This window comes from Aythya marila (assembly GCF_965140915.1).
Source record: "Aythya marila genome assembly, chromosome: 5".
NCBI classification, from domain to species: domain Eukaryota; kingdom Metazoa; phylum Chordata; class Aves; order Anseriformes; family Anatidae; genus Aythya; species Aythya marila.
Window position 1 is genome coordinate 21161946 of NC_139046.1, and position 23136 is coordinate 21185081.

The 23136-nt window shown below is 38.7% G+C and overlaps 1 protein-coding gene across 5 annotated transcripts in view; it reads right to left on the bottom strand.

Moving 5' to 3' along the window:
• The window catches only part of KCNQ1 (potassium voltage-gated channel subfamily Q member 1), a 343661-nt gene that overhangs the window by 207513 nt on the left and 113012 nt on the right, over positions 1-23136 (bottom strand). Inside the window, exon 14 of one of the 5 annotated variants that reach the window (XR_014317582.1) lies at positions 16267-16337. The exons of the other annotated variants lie outside the window; for them this stretch is intronic. The gene's annotated coding sequence lies outside the window, so the exon portion shown is untranslated. The remainder of the gene's footprint in view (positions 1-16266; positions 16338-23136) is intronic. 5 annotated transcript variants of the gene reach the window in all.

Genomic DNA, 23136 nt, shown 5'->3' on the forward strand with positions numbered 1-23136 from the left:
TAAATCAGGTACATACTGTTCGCCAATCTTCAGGCAAAAAGGTTTACCATGGTTATCAGACATTTAGAGCATATTCTTTCTTTCATTCTGCTTACAGAACTAACATACCAGTACTAAGGGGTAAAAAAGCTCCAGTTCATAAAAATATTCAAAATGTGCTTAATTCTAAGCATATCAGCAATAGCATTATCTTTAATCACACCTAAGGAGATACATAAATTGTTTGCTCAGTGAGAATGATTTGCAGGGTGTATAACCTTAAGCATATACTCAGGCACCCTACAAGAATATACATATCACTTCAGAAATTTGCCCAGAAAGCAGGAAAGCGTTAAACACTACCAAAAAGTATGTAATAATGTCATAGAGGAAATCTCTATTTTGAAAGAACTACTATGAAAAGTCCGTTCTTATTTTACTCAAGGATACTGCTTTGAAAGGCTCTTACAGATGTAGAAAGTCTGACAGTGAAGGAGGCAGGTGACTCAACAATTCCTTCATGCGCCGAGGAAAGAGGGAAAAAATAGTAAAACAGTTCAGGTGAAGTTCTCTGCCTGAGGCCACAAAACATAATTTTACTACAAAACAAATGGTAAACATCAAACATTGTTCGTCAAAGAATACAAGAAAATAGTCCAGGGCAGTTTTTGACTTTGCCACTCTGCTTTTTCTCATTGATATTCTTCATAATATTTTTCATTATCAGAACATAAAAGAATAGTAAAAATGTGTATTCTCCTTAAAACTAGCCAAAACCTTCCACTCTATAGTTACTGAAGAAAATTTCAATCAGGTTTTTCTTAAAAGCTTAAACCAAAATTTTAAGTTTTGCTAAATTAAGATTTTAACTGGAATGCTAAAACCTTTTCATTATCATCTTGATTCTTTTGCACATGTTCCAAATTGACAGTTGTGTTAAGTTGCTTCAGTTAGAGTTTAATTTTACATTTTCATTCTCAGGTGCCAGAAAGCTTTGCACTGCTTATCAACCAGAATGAACACTGTGCACGGTTAATGCTGCAATGTAGGCTTTTAATGTAATTTTATTCTTGATTAGTAGGCATGTATCATTCAGCAAGTCTCTCCTACAGAGAATCTCTAAAAAAACTATAAATTTAAACCTACTATTAGCTTAGAATATGATTGGGTATCACGAGAGCAAATGGAACTCCGACTGCTGTTAAATTGCCAGTACGTGTTTGCTGCAACTTATCTGCAGAATTATCAGCAATAAAACCTGTTATTTACTTCTTAGTTCATGCACATTTCTAATTTATAATGAAGTGCTTGTTTTATTAATGTTTCATTGCATAGGACTTGTATCTTTAAACTGTCCTGTTGTGATGCTTCCATGCACTCCAAAGCATGTGTCTGCCCTGCCTGGGATTACACTGTGCCACGAAGCAATTCAGAGAAGTGGATCTGTTCAAAATTTTTCATGTCTTTAAAGAGAGTATATGAAGCTTCTTATTTTGGACTGTATCTTGATATCCAGCTTTCTATAGGCTGGTTTCTGAGAAACATGTCCTTCGTGCTTACCTGAGCTTCTATCCTGCTGAGCAGCCCCCTCCCTTCTTGCAGCACTGTTTGTTATCTCATGACAGCAGCTGGACTGCTTTCTGCCGTCTTCAATTTCAGTCCCAGTGTCAGTACTACAACAATTCCTAGCACACTGTTTTCAGGTCAGTTGAAAAACCATAATCACCAGCACACGAGTCCTGTTTAGATTGCCCTTATTTTCTATTGCTGCAGCAATTGAGAACCTCAAACAAGCACTGAGCTTTGATTATGCCATCTGGGTGCTGTACGAAGTGGCAAATGAAGACAGTGCCCCCCTGCTCATAAGGTTACAGTTCAGGACAAATGCTGGAAATGAAATAACACTGAAAACTATTTTTTTGTGGATAAAAATCTAAGGCCTGCTCAAGTTTCTGGCAAAACTGCTGCTGATTTCAATACAGCCAGGAACTACCCAGCTCCTATCTCACACCAAAGGAATGCTATCACTGAATATGAAATTAAGCCGTGCCTGTACTACCGCGGCCATTCTCGTGCTGCACACAAAATGCGTATCGCTGCCTTGCAGCACCAAACACCACAGGTGCCCGATCTGTAGAGGCCACTGATGCTGCTGAACTAAAACCAAAGTAAACAAATGTCAGCCAAGCTTTTCTTTTCTCCCTCCCTTCCCTGAATGCTCTGTTCAAAACACTGGGTGAAGAAGAGGAGGAGGAGGAGGCACAGATTATGTTACAAATGAAAATAAATGCAGTTGTTCCCAAACCAGTCTTCAACTGCCATGTGACATCTTCCCCAAGCCACAACACAGGTTGTCACTGATTGCAACTTCTGCCTGCCAGCCCAGAAGGGTTCAAGGGCAGGAGTACCCAGATCGCACTACTGAGGAGTAGAAAAGGTGAGAGGGGAGCACGTCCAGCCACCTGCACCACACACTCTAAATTTCCTGAGCACCTTCTAATTAAGTCACACGCATGAACCACAACAGGAAAAGCTGAGGAGAGGAGGAAGAAACAAAGAAAAGGGAGTCAAAAACATATCCAGTAATAGGGAAGAAACAAAAAAGAATTCAAAGTTATTTCCACCAATATTTTTCAGCATGAATCGCTAAAAACATGGTATTTTAAAAGCTCTTGAAGCCAGTTTACTTATTTTTTTTTAAAGGCTGGCTGTGTTTTAATGCACTTCTCAATAGAAGTACGCTGGCCTTCCATCAGATTTTGCTCAAGCATGTAGTGCTGCTCCTCTTGTTCCTTGTCCAAGACTACTAACTTCCCATTAACACTTAACATCGGGAGTGTCATCTTTAGGAACCGCAGAAATAATTGTGGAATAAATAACGGTCAATGAATCAGGCATGACTTCACTGCCGAATTATGCAGCTTCCCTGACAGTTGCCTACACTCTCAGAACCTCAGAGATTGGAGTGTTTAGCAACGTTTAGAGGTGTCATTGGTAATGGAAGACACATTTGGGAAGCTAAACTTTCAAGCTATTACTTTTGCCTATTTCAGATCCCAGACAACAATGGAGAAGGCGGCAACTTTTCCCTCTGAAAAAAAAAATATTAAAAGATTCTTACATTTTGTTACCAGGCTCTCAAACTGCACTATTTATAGTAAAATTGTTTTCAAGGCCACAGCATGCTCAAGAAATGCAATGAAAACTGACAGCAATGTGGATCTGCACTTCATAAAAGAGGCCTCTGTGGTTACATCTTTAATAATTTCAGTTAAGCAAGAAAAAAAAAGGAGGGGGGGGAAGTAATTTGGAGAAAACATTGATATGCAGTTCCATTTAGGTCTGATTTCACACACAATGTTCCTATTGTTGAGTTAGCATTTCAGCCAAAGCTGATGGCACAAGGTAGAGCTCCATATGCACACAAACAAAAATGTAAACAGAAAGTAATACCATACCAATTAATTATCATGAATTCTTCAAAAACAACCGGCACTGTTAGCAGTGCCAACATGAAAATGCCCTACCTGAAATGCAAGTCAGAAAGCGGCTTTGCTTTCATCAGAGATCCATATAAAAGAGTAAACAACATAGCTATACTTCGGGAAAGGTTTGAAAAAGAAACGGGTGATAATTTATGAAGTGTTTTGCACTACCGTTTTTCCCTTTTGTGAACTTTGCTTTGGCTGGTTTGCAACAGTAGGGAGTAAGGGGAAACCAGCTGAACATAAACTGTTTGATTTGAAAGTTTGCATCTGTAAACTCCTGAGACAGCCCGAGGGAGGAGGTGATAATTCAGTATCTTATAATAGCAGGCAGCACAGAGATCAAAGAGAAAGAAGACTTGGCTGAAATCAGCTATGACGGCTTGACTGTGTGAGGTACTAGTAAAACAAAGATATTTTTGATGCTTAAGGAAGACTGAACTGCAGCCCTGCTCACCTTCCACTTGTCGTGCTGGTTTGGACTTCGTTGCGTTCAATTTTGTGCATACACTATGCTACACTCTTCCCTGTTCACAAAGTATCGAAAAGGATTAGGGGCTGCTTGCCTGGCGTTTCTGTTTTCTCACACCTCTGTGCATTACACAATGGTGCCGTTAGGACAGGCAGATCTTGGAAGGATCCAGGGATGTCACATAGATGCGGAATTAGCTTTTGACTTATTTCACATCCAATTTGTTATAGGCATGAGTATGGGGGGGGGGGGGGGGGGGGCAGGGGGAAGCCACCACACCACCACCACAACAGAAAACGGCATATCCACAAGCTGCAAATCACTTGATGCTCCAAAAGGCACTTAAGCTAGTGCTTAAATCCTACCCAAGCCAAGGGCTTCCTAACATCCACTTGGAATAAAATACATTGAAGCATTTTGCTGAATTAGGGCTTCGGAAAACAATGCAAGGCCCATTGAATTTCACTGGCATGATGTCAGTAAGCAAAAAATAAAACAAGGAAAAGATTCCTCCACACAAAAACAGAAATACGGCTGAAGAAGGAGTGACATCATCATTGCATACTTATGCCAATTATGGCCTAGGTGCTAAAATGATGATTCCCCTAAAAATAGCTATGAACAAGTGATACCACATTATGTTGATATGTTGGAAAGAGTAACACAGGGGTTTTTTGACCTACATCAAGACATCCAAAGTTGTTACCAACAGTTAAGCCATTTGCAGTTGAGATTACATTATCACCTCAAGGCTCTAAGCTCACACAAAAGAAAAAGAAATAACATCTATGAAAAATAATTTTCTAATTTACGTGCTTATAAATAGGTTCTTCTTAAAAAGCACCTCTCTCATTCATTCTCAGGTTTTTCAACATGTATGCTGAAGCATGATCACATTTTACATCTGTAAGGCTTCCCCCACCTCCTTTTTGTTTGTTTCAAAGATGCTGATTAATCTGGATTACTACAGAGCAGACTCTTTAATTGTGAATGTTTTCAAATCAGAGTCTGCTTTACATCTGCATTCACATCTTATATATAAATATTGCCAAAGAAAATGCTTTGTATATAAAGTACCTAAAAACGCATCACCCAGAGAAGAATAGCCTGTGTTGTGTATATACAGCAGACAAACAAAATTCCATGGAAAAACACACACTGTAAACATCACGGCTTCCCCATTGAGGACAGCTGCTGTAATACAATCCGCGGTGCCTGCTGCCAGGATTTTCCACATGAGTGCATCTTCTTTTAACCGCTGCTCAAACACTGGCTGAAAGAGGAGCTGCTAGACTGAACATGTGTCTGCGCTCGGATGACAAACCCCCGGCACAGCACTGGAATGCAGAGCAAACCTCAGCTTTTGGGCGGGAAAGGCGCTGCCCGCTCGGTGGGCCTTCGGAGCAAATTCCCCGAAGCTTTTGCTTTGGGATATGCACGTTGTGCTTCCCAGTAAGATGACCTCAGCATGCCCGTTGTGAGAATGCACGCAGTGGCGTAAACGTTAAACAGAAATTGTCAATAAATGCATTACAACTTAAGGCAGCAGTATAAAACCCACGTCTTACATTGCTTGTATTGGCAGCTGAGTAGAAAGAAAGGATAACCACATTGGACGTGTATATTAATTTTCTTAGATTAAAGAAAATGGAAATTGGCAGAAAGCGTCAGAGATATAAAATGCTGGGGGGAGGAGAGGAAAAGGGGTGGCTGCAGAGAATCTGTTCACAATATTAGCAAACTGCAAAACAAGGCCTAGATTAGATAGAAAAGGGAGTCAGGTTTCCCTGCACAAAAGATACCTCAGCTGCCAAAAGTACAAGAGCAATTAAGGAACACAAATCAGCTTAAAAGCAGGGAGGAATAAATGGTGTAGAAAAAGGGAAGTGCTCACTTGAATTAATGAGTTTGCACATGAATATGCACGCACATTTATACATACACGCACAGTCAGGGTGAAGTTTCCTCTCTGGACATACAGAAGGATGATGTGTCTGCTCTGCGCTGGGCTCAGATGCTCTCTTGCTTCCCCTAGCTCAGTGAGTGTTGGTGCTGGCTTTTTCCTTGACTTCTGCTCCATTGCAAAAGTGCAACCCTTTTACCCAAATATCCCAGGCAGTAAAGAAACCACTGTCAGTTCTCTAGTGATTTAGACATATTTCTCATAGGTGAAGCTCACAAATACTCTAGATTTAAAATTCACATAAAGATTATGCACCATTCAAAGCAGACAAAGTCCTAGTAAAAATTGTTTTAACTCATTAAAATAATACAGATTTCTTTTATTTTATTCATTATTATTTGCTCCTATGCCTCAGTTTCTTCACTATCCTTGAGTCTTTTTTTTTGTGCATACATAAGAATACTCCAAGAAGCTAGAACCCTCCTTTCTCCCTTTCTGCCAGAACTAGGCTCTCTCTCAAAAACCAGTGAGCACTCCTGTTCTCTGCCTCTGGATGACAACAGCATAGGCTGTATGTGTGCGCAAGCAAGAAAGGCGATACACAGGTTAACAGATAATATTCAAGAAAAACCTGAAATATCTATTGAGAACTGAGGAGATTATATATCTATATCTGTCATTTCTGAAACAATCAGAGTAGTAACACTTCTATGACAATCTTCACTCTCTCAGTACAATAATTTCCAAGTTGCATTAGCTGCCTATTGAAACTATACAAGTAACAATGCCAAGTTCATACTGTACCAATGCCAATTTTTCACGGTGGTTGTGGCAGTTCCTTAACCAGTACATTAGCTGCTTGTATGTCTGCCTTCTTGGGTGAAATTACTGTCAATATTTCTTTAACTTCTTCAAACTGTAGGTCATCTCTGGACAACATATATCTATGTGGGTGTGGATGGCTATCACAGAACAAATGAATTGGTTAAGTCAGTTTAAAAGAAACCCAGGAGCCAGAGTACATTTCCCTTTGTAGAGCACAAGTATAAAGAAAAAAAAATGGTTGCAACAATAATAGGGCAAACATCTTTCCCACATTTTGTCCTATAATAGTTTCAGAGTATATACCTCAGACAAAATGCTATCAGCCACTGCCACTTTATCGTAAATGTCTCTTGGCATTTGTTGTGTTACTTAAACACTGTAATTCAAGAATTTATGTGAACACCTCCAATTCCTTAAATATATTTGTAGCTTTACAAAAGGGCTTGAAACTATGTATAGCATAGCTTTCAAGAACACAAAAGGTTAAAAAGAGATGCCAATACTTCTTTAAGTCTTGTGATTCAGCATGGCCTAACTCACAATTTATGAGCTCTTCGAGGCTGGCAATGCTATGATTACTCAACCTGGCTCATAGTTGGCAGACACAGTCCAAACAAGAGAATCAGAGAATCTCAGTTCTAATCCCTGATCTTTTACAGGGACTCAGCTGGATAGGATTCAGCAACACATGCAGCCACATGCTATGTGTTAAACAAAATGTTACCTCCATTGAAGCTATTAGGACTCTGAAAGTACTCAAAGTGGTTGCTTAAACAATTACCTAAATCGGGGTCTGTCTACATGTTCAGAAGAGAGCTGCTCAAAAGCTGTTTGTTCCTCCTTTGGCTTAATTACCAACTCAGCTGATTGAGTTTGGCATTCTGTGGGAAGCACAGGGTGGTCAATACAAGAATTACTGTCTAATAAAATGCAAGGTATTATAATATTTAGTTGTAATTAACAACATATCAGTGTACATACTAGGGCAGAAGCAGCAGAAAGCACAGCCTAACAGCTTCCTGAAACCTTAGAACAACATGGTAAGTGATGATCCATCTTTGACAGAACTTGCTAGAACTTTGGTACCCCTTTGAGTTCCACAATACCTTGTCAAAAAAATATTTTCTTCACTTAGCAGCTCTAACATTTTCTGGTCATTGGCTAACTCTTTAGGTTTGTCCTGCTAAGTCTCATGGCTTCAGCCTTGGCATAATTTAGCACTGCCACCTCTCAGCATCAACAAGTGGGGAAAAAACAACACCATAAGCAAACAGTTCACAGTCATAACAGAAGCCAGGAAGTGTTCCACATTGATCTTCAGATTCTTTTGCCTATAAACCATGTAAATCAACATACAGGTAACACTTAGAAATGAGTTGTGAGATCTGTTTCAAAGGTCCCAGCGAAATCCAATTAACAAAGAAAACTTAATAGTTCTAGGATGTTGAAAAATTAAAAATCTGAATGTGGTAGATAGATAAAGTGATATAACACAATGCGCACAGGATGTAAGGTCACAAATGCCAAATGTATGAGCTGTTGAGCACTCCTTGAAATACAAAAAATCTATGCCTGATTTTGATGTTAGAAATGCTTGTTCCCTTGCTGTCACAGTGGGGTGCATAACAGGCCGGCAAACACCAAATATATTTCACAAATAAATAATTTCACAAATAAAAGCTGATACAGCTGAAGGTTAAAAATCCTCATCTTTTTGGATCTCTTACATCATCTAAGAAAATAAAAGAGCCTCAGACAATTGAACAGAATAGTACCAAACACAGGTATAGCACTACATTCATTCTTCTGCAAAGTCACACACCATTTAGAGACTGAATTCCTTTTGCATTTCACATGAAAATGTGAATTCCTGACTATTAAGTTAAAGGGATCATGGCATACTTCACTGTGAGGAGGACCAGAGAAGTCTGCATCCCTGTAAATGAATATCCACAATATCAACCAGAGACAAGAAGGTAGTTTGGGGGTGGGGGGAGGGGGGAAGAGGCAAAGCTCAGCATGAACACCAAGGGTCAGACATGGCCATGCACAATCAGACATTTAATGAATTTCTGCAGACAGCTGCTTACATAACTGTCAAGCTGTCCTACCAGGCCTTCGAAAGCACTGAGGCATTTCCCCTTTTTCAAGGAGGAAAAAACCCACTCTGAAAGATAAGAAAAGCAAAACTCATAAGCTGCAATAGTCGCAATTACTTATAATAGCTTATGACTACATGGATTAAGCTTTAATTATTATACTGTTGCTATTTGTCTACTATTGGATGTGTCGAGAAACCAGTTCTAACCTGTCAGACACGATGGACTGATGTTTTCTAATGTTTAAAGAGTTATAGTTTGCCCTTGCCTTTTGCCAACAGTATATTTCCACAATTAAAGGAAGTTATTTTATACCATTTTAAACAAAGTTTGAAGAAACTTGCCGTAGGAACAAACTTCCTGAGTTTCATTATCCAAAGCTTTAAAATGACTGGCAAGCTTCACTTTTGAGTCATATAAGTTAATTGATGACACACTAATCATGAGGAGTAATGCTAGTCTAGTCAGGTATTCTTTTCTTCCTGGTAAATACAATCCAGGATACCCTGAGGGATTCTGCTAAGCACAGATGTAGAGAAAAGCACACAGAAAGAGGACAGGAACACATTTTTCAACATGTCTTTTCCCCTTATTCAACTGTCGAAGAGAACAAATGCATTGTCCAATGAGGATTATAAATGAGCCTGTGCCCAAAGTTAAAACTGAACTTCCGAAAATATACATGCTACCACTTTGAATTTCATCCCTGAGATATTGACAACTTTTATCCTATGGAAATGATTTAGGTATTCTTCTTTTTAGTCACTCAAATCTGCAAGACAGATTATGAAATCATATACTTTGTCTTTCTGATGAAAAGAAGGGATCTGGCCATGGATTTGGCAACTCCAATGAGAAGCTGATAAACATTTTTTTCCCCCCATTTGATAAAAATCTGTCATTTAACAATCTTACAGGAAGAGCCATAAGAACATAGTCACCCCTTCAGCATGCAAATAAGGGCTCCGTACCTTAGGAAACTTAGACAGAAGACTAAAATCCTAGTCTGATTCTGATTTTAAAATTAGGAACGTGATTGTGTAGTTTTTTGAACTAAGGTGTCACAGCATGTAATGGAATGAAATTAAATTGCCCTATACATTGCACTTCTATCACACTGACGGACAATCTGTAGCATTTGTTTTCAGTGTAAAGTGGATCATAATATCTGGTATAAGAATAGCAAATTTTCTTGTCATGTGCTTCTTTTTCTCCTTTTATGTTTTTCTATATGCTTATTTTTAAGGTATTTCATTGGACACTTCATTAACAAAACAGTCATTAATAAAACTATAAAGATAATATATGGCTTCCATTTGGTTTTCATTTTTAAGCAAGACTTTTACTGACTTACTTCTGTATTTAAACATCTTTGTCCAGAGACAGTAAAAACTTTAAGAAAATGGAAAGATCCCAAATCAGATCCAAAAGCTCTTTGAATTTTTACATAAAAGAGCAAGGCAACAGTTCCTTCCTCCATTTCAAACCTGAAAGTATACAATGTCTTCATAACAACCAGAACTCTGTCTTCAGATTTTACCTTCCATCTAAAAACCGTAAGTTTTGGGTTCATCTTTTAGTATTGGTTATTTAAAAGCATCCCCAAAATATCTGTAGCTTACCTCCCTGCCCATAATGCAGCAGCGCCTTCCCTCTCAGAAATGCATTAAAAACAGGGTTAAGATGCAACAGGGAGGGGAACAAGTATTACAGAAAAATCAGTTATGGACTCCTACACAATTCTTATAAGATGCAATTTCAAGGAAAATAAAATTCTTCTAGCCCAATCAGAGAATAAGGACAACACCTCAATTGCTTTGGCCTTTCGTGGAAATAAGTAATACACTGTGCTGTTGGCCAAAGGAATTGCTTTGATTGGTACTCTGAGCCTTGTACTGCCAAAGAACTGCTGTGGTATTTTCCTCCTCATCTCCCCCCAACAGAGCTGTCACATTTATTTTTTCCTCCATAACCTGGAATATACTACTTGCAGTTTCACATTAGGAGCAGAAAGATGCTGCAAGTGGAAATACCTAGTTCAAAGTTAGTGTAATCTCACTAGCTAGGCTTTGAGAACAGATAAAATGTTCATACCCTGAATAAAAAGCATTCAGAGAAACATCATGTGAAATCAGTCAAACTAATCGTGAAGAATTGAAAAACAAACCACCCACGGTAAATTTCAGGATAAGCTTCCAATCTCTTCAAGACAGTCTTAAAGTACTCTTTGAAACACTGGCGAATCAGTCTCAGCATCTAGGTCAAACTCACTTTAGGTCACGTTGTGGTTTTCCTGATTCACAGGACAGTAAAGAGCATCTTTCCTGTTCTGGGTAGGGGACGGAGAGGGCATGGGTTGTCACCAGGTGTCAACTTTTTAACAGCTGCAAAGGTACTAGCTTACTGTAAAAATAACTACTGCTCTTAAGTGAATATAGTTGAGAAAACAGCCTTTCATTGTAATCTTCCCTAACAATTTCATAGCTTGTGCAGTGCACATGTATACTGGAGGGCTTCACTTTGTTAAATTACAGGCATTTTCCAACTTTCAAGCTTAGATATCATTTCATCCTCTCTAATAGAAGAAACAGTTCTATACACAGGGGAATTCACAGGTTGGTTTCTTGTGGCTCCCTGTATGGATTGTACCTTGTCCACCAGTAAGGCTGAATGCAGACAAAGCTTTCACTTTGGTAGAGAAACCAACCACAGGGCTTTACCTCTTCCTCTTCTCCTCCAAAATTGTATATTTCACGAAACTAAGCATCATTTAGACTTTTAAGTCCTATGAAGTTTAGGTAAGGCAGAACAACAATATTAAGAAGTATCCAGGGACTTGCAACTGGTGACATTCAGGCAAGAGGATCATACTTGCCTTCCTTCCTTTCAAAAGAGATGTTGATTTATGAAATAGCGCATGCAATTTCTGCTTTTTTTTTTTTTCCTTGCTAGTCCCACCTGGCTAAGGAGGTTAAAATAAGGGAACTCATAAAGAAGAAATAATATGAATTATTTTTTCTTTCCTGATAGAAAATTATGCCCTGGCTGATGAAACTAATACTCAGCTCAAAAAAATGTATATAAGAAAATGCTGTCAGATGTAATAAAGAACCCATTAAAGATACAGCATCCCAAGTACCGTATGTTTTCAGGTAAAGCTCACATTTTATAATAGTGGCCTTAAGTGACACACACTAAAAGAGGGCAACTTCAGGTGTATAACCCACCTCAGTCACTTACACCCTGTTGATGCCAGTTGATGGCTCTGTTGTTTCAGCACTATTTATAACGCTGTTTCATCTTTCAAGGGTTTTCCCTCCTTATATCAATAATTTATTCTAAAAAGAAAAAACCTTCCAGTTATAAATCTTCACTTAAACCCATTTCTTGTGTATCCTGAGAAGAAAAATGGCTGTTGTATGTTAAGCAGTTCCACTTTTACAGCTGTCCTGCTATGCGAGTACCATAAAAAAGGGGAAAAGGGGAAAGAGAGATGCTGGCTTCTCAGAGAAGTTTTCGTATGGAAAGCTGAAGCTATGGTGGTGGTACAATCTACAGGGACCACCTGCCTAGTCCTGGCGACAGCAGTGATCAGTACATCCTGGAGCATGATACACATGAGCCAGGTTACATTACCAACTGCCATTAAAGTGTGCTTCATCCCATCTAGCTGATCAGCCTAGAGGCTCCTCTTAATAGCTCCAGAAACCAGAGAGATTTCTGACATGATAGAGTCATAAAATGCTATGGATAGCCTCATTCTGCAGCAGAATCATAAAGTAACTAAAGATTGGGCTTATCAGCTTTTAAATATGTGATCTCTCTTAATAGGAAATAGGTTCCAAACTTGGAGTTAGATAACATACTAAACTGCTAACATATTTTTTTCCTCCCTGCATTCTCCTTAGAGACCCGTTCTCACCACAGACCTATGCTGGAAAACTTGTTTGGAAGACTGTGCTTGAGAGCTATGCTGCAAGAGTTGCTCACGATGTGTCACGACACATTAGGATTAAAATCACTTTAAGATTATAGTTCTGGGATTCTGTACATGTGCAGCCTTATCTACAAGGCAAATCCAGAAGATTCAGTTTTCTGTTGAAAGTAGTTGGATCTTCCAAACAAAAACCACTGTAACTCAGGTAAAACACTAGCCCAACACCTGTAACAGACTTTGATTAATCTGCCACCTTTAGTATTTCACTGCTTCCCACTGAGAACTAAGCACAGAAATTGTACTGAGTGTTGCCCAGTTGCACTGAACATTACATCTTGGCCTTTCCAGGAATACAAGCAGGGATGTAAAGGAGGAAAGATCAAGTCTGAAAGAAGCCTTCTCGAGTACTCTCCTACCTCCCATCCAAAACAGACATGGAGAGAGCTCCTACTCGATCCCTCTCACAGAATCAACCCTCTTTAAGCCACATCCACTTTCCAACTGAAATCCTTTCTATCCAGAGTTTTAAAAAGATATTTTATATTCAGATTTGTTCTCATCCTAAAACCCTGAGGAGATATTAGCACTTGGCTGAGATGCTTGTAGGTTGCAAGCGTGGAAAGTACTGAAGCCACCTATTGCATCCATGATCTACATCATCATATACATCTATAGACACACAAAGGAACAGACTTTTTTTTTAATGTACACACACGTGCACTTTTCACCCTTTAAGAACAAAACAGTTTGTCATCATACACAGACATTTTTGTTGTTTTTCAAAACAAAATTACAAATAAATCCTTCCTAAAATCTTGGCAACCTTTCTATTTCTATTTGGAGCATCAGTGAATGCTGCTGAAATAAGAGAATACACTCGTGCCACCCTGCTACACTAATTTTGTCATCGAGTTGACTATTAACCCATGGCCGAGTAACTCAAAGGTAGGCATAACTTCACATATAACACCACTGCCCCCTTGTGTTAAACTAAATCCCTTTGCTCTAGCAGGAGGGTCTCAACATCTCTCTCTTTTTCCTCAAGGTGAAAAAATATGAAACTAATTTCTCGAGTATGAACTAGACCTCTACAGTTCGTGAAGCTGTTGCAAAACAAAATGCAGGGCATGGATGATAGAAAACAATTTGGAAAATAGCAGAACATATTTCCAACGTCATGCAATCCTAAATGACTGACAGGTTTATTAACAACAACCACCACCCCTCTCAAAGGCTGTTTGCCTTATCCAGTTCCTGTTTTTTTTTTTTTTTTTTTTTTTTTTTTTTTTTTTTTAAATAAAATTAATTATATGAAACCATATAACAAGACTGTTAGCTAACTCCAGGTAAGATGTACAGTGTAATTCACTAGCAACTCTGAATGCAGAGCCCATCAATGTGGGCAACACAATAAGGGCAAAATTCATGAAGGACATCAGAAGTGCAAGTGTGGACATACATGCATACAGCTCATATGCTTACATTTTACATTATTTTCTCAAAAAATGTCTTTGCCGAACACACTCGGTTTGCAAGCTTATAAGGGCTGTAATGTTTTTTCTAATGAGAATTTGGTGCCACATATAATTTACATATATTAACATACTGTGTATTTGGTCAGAAACTTAGTGATTATTTCAAGCATATTACAAAGTGTTATAATCTGTCCTTCAGCATAAGGGGCAAAGATAGCTATGTGGAGTTGATACAGGCATCAATAACCCGTATGTGGCACCTGTGAAGAGCTAAGCAAGGCTTTGGACTAAGGCCAGATAGGGTATTGCTGCCATCAAGGAAACATGGACAGATTCTTTATTTATTTATGAAGTGGTGTGAATTCACCCAAGTGGGTGAATGTCAGTGGAGTCTGGGGATGATGCTGGCAGATGGCAGACAGTCGGAGTTAGATTAGATGTTTGCCATCAAGAACCAAGGGAAAAAATGGGTCCCTTGCTTTATGACTGGGGTGTAAAGGAAATAAAAGAGGGAGAGGCCCTGTGGCCAGGGTGGAACATATGTCATAGAAAAGTGAGCCACAAAGCTAGACGAGAGCCTTTCCACCTCAAAAAGCCAGGCTGCAATAATGCCACAGAAAATGCCTCATTTTTTCCCATTTCTCCTATTTATAGGTCTTCGACAAAGCTAAATCAGAAAGTGCTGTCATATGAATTGTTAACCAAACTACCAGTCTGCTTCCCCTTTGGCTATCAATGCTGAATTCAGGTTCACTAAATCTTGGAAAAATGGGAACATGGAAGAAAACAATTACAAAGTTTATTTCCTTTAGGTTGCTTCTTCTGAACACACATCCAGATCTGCACAGTTCCTATAGGACTACCAAGGTGTCTACAATGCAGCATCAACTAAATTATTTTCTGAAAAATACAAAGCCATGAAGGCAACTTGAAGAATATGAGTCTCTGAAAGTATATCGATGCCCTCAGAATCAAAGGTGTTGCATTCCAAGAACAAATTTGTCCAATGGCGTCACCAGGACCAGCTACCTTCTCTCTCCTACCCTCAGCCCATTTCCTCCTCCTGTCACTGTTGATACAACTATCCTTCCTGCTCACTGGGGCTTACATCCTTCAATTACTCTTTTCTCCTCTCTCCTTCCGCCACAATCCATCTGTTTCACCACAGCACTTCCAAGACTGGCCCCTTCCCTTCCAACCCTCCCAAAAGGTGCTCGATCAGGCATTCGTAATGTTCTAGCCTTTCAATGAACTGCCCAGAGGAAGTGCAGATGGGACAAGAGTAAGCAGGTAATTAAGGTACAGCTCTCAACCTCATTTTTACTTTCTAACTATCTAAATGCTATCTTTCTCTGTCAGTCTTTGTGCCAGATCAATACTGCTGCATGCACTTTGCTTTCCCCATCACATACAACTCCCCACACCCATCAATCTCATTTCTCTCCCCTTGCATATTTTACATTCTGTATTCCACACAAATGGCCTGCTCAATTAGAGAAGCTGAACTCAAAAACTTGTAACTTAGACGTGCATGTTCTCAGTTTGGACAGTTGGCTTGCTTTTATCCTTTCCTCCCTTCCTCTTTTTCCCCTCTTTCACTTCCTTCTGACACAGTGACACCTTATGTGCATAACAGAAGTCATTAATAAGTGACAGACTCCTGCCACACAAATATTTTTAATAATTCATACTTCTCTCAGAGGATCTGCAAGCTATGACTACAGCTCCATTAGGTATGATTTATATTGAACTGCTTTTTGAGCAGTTCATATCTTTAAACTGTACTTCTCTCAGAAAAAGAGTTCCTAGAGGTACTTAGGGCCTTAAATATGCCATTCAGAGTTATGTTGAAAAGCCTATAGTATACATTATTTGCCAATTCATAACTTACAGTAAAACACCATAAGGTTTCAAAGAAAGAGACAAACAATTAAGAGCTTTAATAATCTGATCCTGCTGTTTGCAGCACATGGTAATGAAAAATTATTCATGTGTTTCAATATGGAAGTGATTTAACATAATTTAGCAAACCTGAGACCTACATTAAGATATAATAATGATGAATGGACGAGACACAGCACATACACTTACAGAAACCTCAGCGTCCTGCAGAATAAAGGAAGTACCTCTGAAGACCTTGCAGGTGCCCCCATGTGGGTGGCCTAAAAAGAGGAAAACTACAGATAGCCATTAAAAAAAAAAAAAAAAATATATATATATATATATATATATATATATATATATATATATATATATATAAAAGATCAAGATTCTAAAAGTATGACAAAGGAAGTGGATAAGAAGGCATTCCAAATTAGTATCTGAAAATTTTACATAGACAGGATTAAATTAGGTTTCTAAAATAAAAAGCAGATGGATTGAGAACACTTAGTAAATTCACTGAAGAACAAATATCCTTTGGTTGCATCTCTCCATTACTTAGTATCCCAGCAGCCATTTCAGGACTCAAGTGCAGATGTTGCTTGTAAGGTACATTCCAGTTATATTTCCTCATTATACACCACCAAGCACCATGCAAATCCTCCAGGTGAAAGCACGTACATAAATCCTTACCTTTTCTTCCAAATAAAGAAACCCCTCACACAGTCTAAACATTTTGAGGTATTAAATAATTACACAGCAAGTGGAACAATGAATAGCATTTTAACTTATCAGTATATTTATTCACACGGATTATGTTTATAATGTCTGTTTAATTATGCAATGTATTTCCTGACTGTCCTGCATTACTTATTGTATCAAGTAGCTAATAAGAACCAACAATTGTTTCACAATTCAAAAAATGGCTGAGTATGGGGAGGAAAGAGAAGAAAGAAGAGGAATTAACTTCTATGCTGCACCAGAATTTCTCAGTGTCACAGAGCGTGATGCTTTTCGAAAAACAGGTGAGTACAGCAGAACAGGCCATAAGACTAGTTTGCCAAAATTTCCACTGCTTTGCTAAGACAGAGTAGTGCTTTCAAACAGAGATTTCTGCCTCAGCCTATAGTCTATCTGTTCCTCCTGAAAAGGAGCAGATAGATAACGGTATAATATCTCCGGACAGGACTCAATTTTGCTATTTGCATGCATACTGCCAACCACAGCAGGGCTCTACATCCAGCCTGGGGTTTGTGGAAACCAACACAAGAAAACATAAAAACAAAGCCTCCCCCCTACATACACATGGCAGTTTAGCTTTCTGGACTTTAGGTAAAAGTGGAGAAGAAAAAGATGCGTTTCACCTCTGCAACCTCCCAACACAAAGCTCCTGAACACTCCACATTCAACAATGGAGGGAATTTGACCCCTGACTTACAGATCTAGGTGAATTTCTAATGCTTCATACAAAGCTTGTTTCTTTGGTTTTTCAACCCCATCTCTGGTCTGCTAAGCACTGTTGACAGCTCACGTTGCTAAACAAAAGGAAAATTGACATTCCACACCATTCTGGTGATGTCCCCTGTGTCCCACCATCTGCAGGACAGCCTGAAACAAGTTTCCATTTTGTGTTAAAATCAACTTAAAAACAATGGATTGTCAGGAGTTTCAAAACCACTCACTGCTGACTAATGGCAGTGAAGTCCACTGCAGCACAAAACTGACAACTGGAAAAAAGTTATGCTCTCTATGAGCACTTCTGGATCCCACTTACTGCAGAATGTTTTTTTTTCGTTGTTGTTTTTTAAAGATAGGGCTCGGTACTCATTAAGCAGAGGCTATCCTGTATGAAGAAAGCCTGTATGGCAAAAACAAGTATAAACTGCTTGCCAGGAACTCAATTAATACTCTTCTGTACACAATAGTAACAAATGCTTGAGTTCTTTTATTGAATAAAAATGATTTATTCATTTTTAAACACTAGACATTTTTTCTACAAAAAATAAGTCATATAAACAAAAGATTTGTTTGTTCAGTTTTCTACACTTTCATTAAAAATTCACATCTAAAATATATGGGGGTTACATTTTTAAAATAACTGAGAGACGATCATAGACTAAGTCACACCAAATTCTGGCCAGTGTCTAAATTGTTTTTGTCATTCTAAAAAAAAAAACAAAAACAAAAAACAAAAAAACAAACAAACAAAAAAAAAAACGAACTCTACAAGGGTTCAAATGCTTCCCAGAGTAACAGCTGCACTACATAAAAAGAGTTCATGAGGATAATTCAAGTGAATTTTACTCCCAGTATCTTAAAGGTCTTGTCAAAGTGGTAAACTTACTGTCAGATGTAGACAAAAGTGATTTCCAAATGCAGCATCTAATCTGATAGACCTCTTAGTTCACCTCCCTTCGTATTCCTGCATGCAAAGTGAGTTTTTGTAGGATCTAAATCATTTTTGGCATCTTCTGGTATTTTCCATTCATACAGAACCTTTATTATGGATCTAGCCTGCCTGAAAGTGCCATCCCTCAAACAAAAATCCCAACCGACAATGCTGCATCTACAAAATGCAGCCTGTCAGCCTCTTGAACTAGGAATTACATACAGACTGTTACATTTCTGCACTCACTTCATCAGCTCTCTGCAGAACACAGCATCACACAATCTAATTCATGTGGGCTCAAGATTCCTAAAAGACCAAGTCCCTGGGCCCCCATCACTCGCAGTAGCTCCCCTCTCTTTAGGAACAGTGACATTTCTGTATTGGTGACAGTGGCACAGGAGATGGGACTTTGTTGTGGGGCAGGCTCCAGCCCAAAAGAACATGAAGCCAGACTGACAGTGGTTACCACTTCATGCTCCACTGTCATTTAGGCATTGTATTTATGCATTTTACATATAGAAAAACAGAAAAAGGTAGAAAAAACAAACGATCGTTACTTCTCCTTGCAAAAGAAGTAGAGGAGTAACCAGACCCAACAATGACTAGCATCTGTATTTACTTTTATCCCAAGAGGTGCTCAGTAACCACAGAAATGGGCGCAGTACAAGAACCTAAGGAAAACACAGACCAAAACACAGCCATAAGCAAAAGGTCAGGTGCTTGGCTGTAGCTTTCTAATAAGCTGACAGCTACTGTCAAGCATTTAAGGTATTTTGTCTGCAGCACAAAGAAAATGTTTAGCTTTTCCTACTTTAATTTCCTGTGATGATTTTTAAAAAAAAATGCATTCTACATATAGGAATGACAAAGTCCCTGAGCAAAATCACGACTAGTGTCAGTCTTTGTAGTTGCATGAAGAAAGTACATTATGGTCAACAGCTACCTCATTTCCTGGTCTCTCGATCCAGGGCAAGCAGCTACAGCTGGGGGCTCTGCATGGCACGTACCCCGTGTGTCCATGCTCATGGGCAGAGCTTCAGCGTAGCTCTACCTGACCACATCTTTAGCTTAGGAAAAAACCTCATCGCTAGCGATCAGAAACAACAGCTGCAGAAGAAACCCTGTAATGTGCGTCAGTGCTGTAAAAGGGTTTCCAGAGAAGTACAGCATAAGGAGAACACTAAATTAATTCTGAATCAGGTCCTGGTCCTCCTGGGAGCAGAATTTACTTGTGAAAAAAGCCACATGTGGAATGAAGTTCATAGGAAAAATTAACTTGTATTCATAATATGCTTGAGCAATTTTCAGATTACTTTTGCCCACAGAACCTGCAGCATGCAATTTCCTGAATAATTACAGTATTACAAACAGGTACACCATCTCATTTTCAGCTTTTGAAATTGTTTCCTTGTACATCAATACTGTTACCAAAAGGTGTTTTCCTTTAGCAGTGCACTACTCAGCAATATTTAGAACAGCTGTTGATTTCCATTTTCTCCTAGGTAATTAACTTCGCTACGAAATATGTTCTTACAAGACATTATAAATGAAATATTATCCAAGTATTAAAACATAAGGGTCCCTTGGGTCACACATGCTATTGGCTTTTAATACCATACTGCTTCATGCCTGGATTTGATAGTTCAGCCTGGAATGAGATAATTAGGTCAAAAATATATTAGATAAACTATTTGCTTGTTATGCTTTGTTGGTTTTCAGCTATGTCTGCTCCAAACAGAGAAACAGATAACTGTAATTACATTCTCATCCATAGTCACCATTTCACTACTGAAAAGAAATATTTACATATGTTAACATATTGGCCAATATTATGACAGATGTTTTTCTAAAAACGCTCATTTAATAGTTTGTACCTGTACATGGAATAACATTTTAGGGGTCTATGAAGTCAACATCAGTATGTGCCAACCGATATTGACAGGTATACCTACAACCTTGTAGTGGTATCAGAGATCCTTCCTGGAGACCTGTGATGCCAAATCCAGGTACGTTGGCTACATTGATTTAGCAAAGTACATGCAACATGTGTGGGCATAATGCTGGGCACAGGTAAAATATGCTAATGGGACTATTTATATGCTATTTAATGTACTTAATTCTACAACTTCATGATGAGTAGTTTGTTACCACACCATGAGAAAACTATTATATTCATCATGCAATCAGTAAACCATTAAACAAAAAATTCTACCCCATTTTTGGGGAATCATTATTTAACACTGAAAGTGCTGGATTTTGGTGTTTTGGGTTGTTGTGTCCCCCTCCCCCTCAAAGGATATAATAACAAATTACTCAAATTTTTATCCCTCACATCTAAGGAAAAAGCAAAGCTATCACCCATCCTTGTAATAGAAACAAAACGTTTATGCTTTTAATTGTAATTCTGGAGTTAAGATGATCAAAAAATTTAACTTTGTAAAATGCTAGATAAAAGTGGGACATTTTTATTGTGTTGTGTCCCCACCAGCTTTTCCCTCCCCCACCTCCCCCCCAATTTTTGCACTTCTTATTCTGTATGGTGCCCAAAGTAAACAATGATAAAAGTTAGTAAGTGGGGAGTTGCTCGTTGTTTTTACAGCATAGGAGCCCTGTACTTCTGAATCACTAAGCAGCTGGAGTCTGGTTTAATTACTTAACATCAATCAAGACGTAAACCAGCACTTGGAGACCAAGGAATGCAACGTTCATCTGCAACACAAAAGAAATAGCTAAGCTATCTTAGCTTCTGCCTAGACGGTTTGTACACTAGGAAAAGTCAACACATTACTTTTATGCCGTGTCAGAAACACAAAATAGCCAAATAGCAATTTTACACTGTACTGGAATTTGTCAGTGACAATTTGTAGTAAGGGAGAAAAGATCTTGAGAATATTATTTCATAAACACTTGTAACCTTTAACACTGAACATACTTGTCCAATACTATATTCTGGTAAATAACAGCCCCAGTATATGATGGCCCTTCCCTCTCCAATAAGTAAATAGATATAAGAACAGGGATGAAATATCAAACTCTGTGTTCCTGTCTGAATTTTTCACCTGTTCACTCTCTAAGCTTATGAAATCCAATTCTTTTAATTGTTTTTGCTAATATTAAATACACATCACAGCAATGCCGAGTTCAACTTGATGGAGCACTACAGCCTGTCTTTTACAAGATCAAAGGAAATGATCTAATTATCCCCTCTGGTCTTCAGATCTATAGATGTAAACTACCCATTCTATCTAATCTATGAAAAAAGCAACCGCCCACCACAGTACACAAGACCTTCTCCCTAAAGATAAAAGAAATGAGTAACCAAATGGGACAGATGTTAGCCACATTACTTATTGCACTGTCGGAAGCTGCTCAGATCCTGTGGTGCTGAGGGTGAAATAAGACACCATGAAGCTTTACCCAAGTCTTAGCTTCAGTGTATCTCAGGTAATTCATCTGTAAAAAGGAAGATTATGATTACCTGTCTGTATCACAGAAGACGCGATTTGCCAAGATAAGCCAACTTTGCAGCAGACTTCAGATGGCATTAGGGCACACTGCTCTAGTTGTGTGCTGCGATCCCACCTATCCGGTATTGAACACACACACACACACACACACACACACCAGTCCCCAGCCCAAAGAGCTTCCAGTCTAGGCACAGGACAAGAGATTAAAAACAGACATAAGGACGGATGCAGTAGCTCATGGAAACAGAGTAGCACGCTTGTCTTTGCATAGCAGTAGCTACAGCACTTTCGAAGTGCAAGACAGGCAAGTTTATAACAATTGAGAATCAAGGCAGCCATGCAAGAAAATGCAAGATCCCAATACTATTAGCTCATTGCTACAATGGGAATGTCATAGCTCTTTGGGCAGTGCTTCTGGATGACAGCAATATTCATAAGCCAGAAATCAAATTCTTATCAAATATGAAGAACACAACTGGCCTAGAATAACCATCTGCTGTAACAGACAAGTTTGCTCTTGGTCTTGCCCTACTACAACCACCTAGCCCTGCACCTGCAGACAAACTTTGCAGGCCCCTAAATCTGGAGCTAACTAACGAGTAGTAATTTGTTAACTTAATTCAGAGAAGCCTTGAGTCCTCAGTGACTACTCTGTGTTTATCATTATTTAATCAAGGGATTAGCCACATCTAGGATTGGATTGCCACAGCTTTTTCCCCACCATACGACCCACAGTGGGAAAAAAAAAAAAAAAAAGGGATGATGCTGCTGAAATCATCAGTGTCTCGTTTATCACCATTATGGGATTTTCTTCCAAGAAAAGAATGTTCTTGATTGCTTGTTAAAGCAGCTTTGGGGACACTTCACATCTTCAAGTGGCTCAAAGCAGCTGAACAGATGACAAAGATTTGATTATCGATACATACAGAGTTCTAGTCTTGATTTCTATGGCTAAGTTCATGGTTAATTTATCACCAAAGCACAGGATATAATGATACTTTTCCATACGAAAGGGAATAACTCTGGGAAATAGTCTTCCCTCTTTTTAGGAAAATATTAAATCAAGAGAGTTGACAACAGGGAGTTTGACAACATAGTAAAATATGCTAAATAAAAAAGGAATGCTGCCCAACATACAGTAAGCACTGAAGGCTTTCCTTTTGCAAGCAAAGTAAATGAATGGAATAATGTAAAGAACGGTAACCAATTAAGTTTCATCATTAA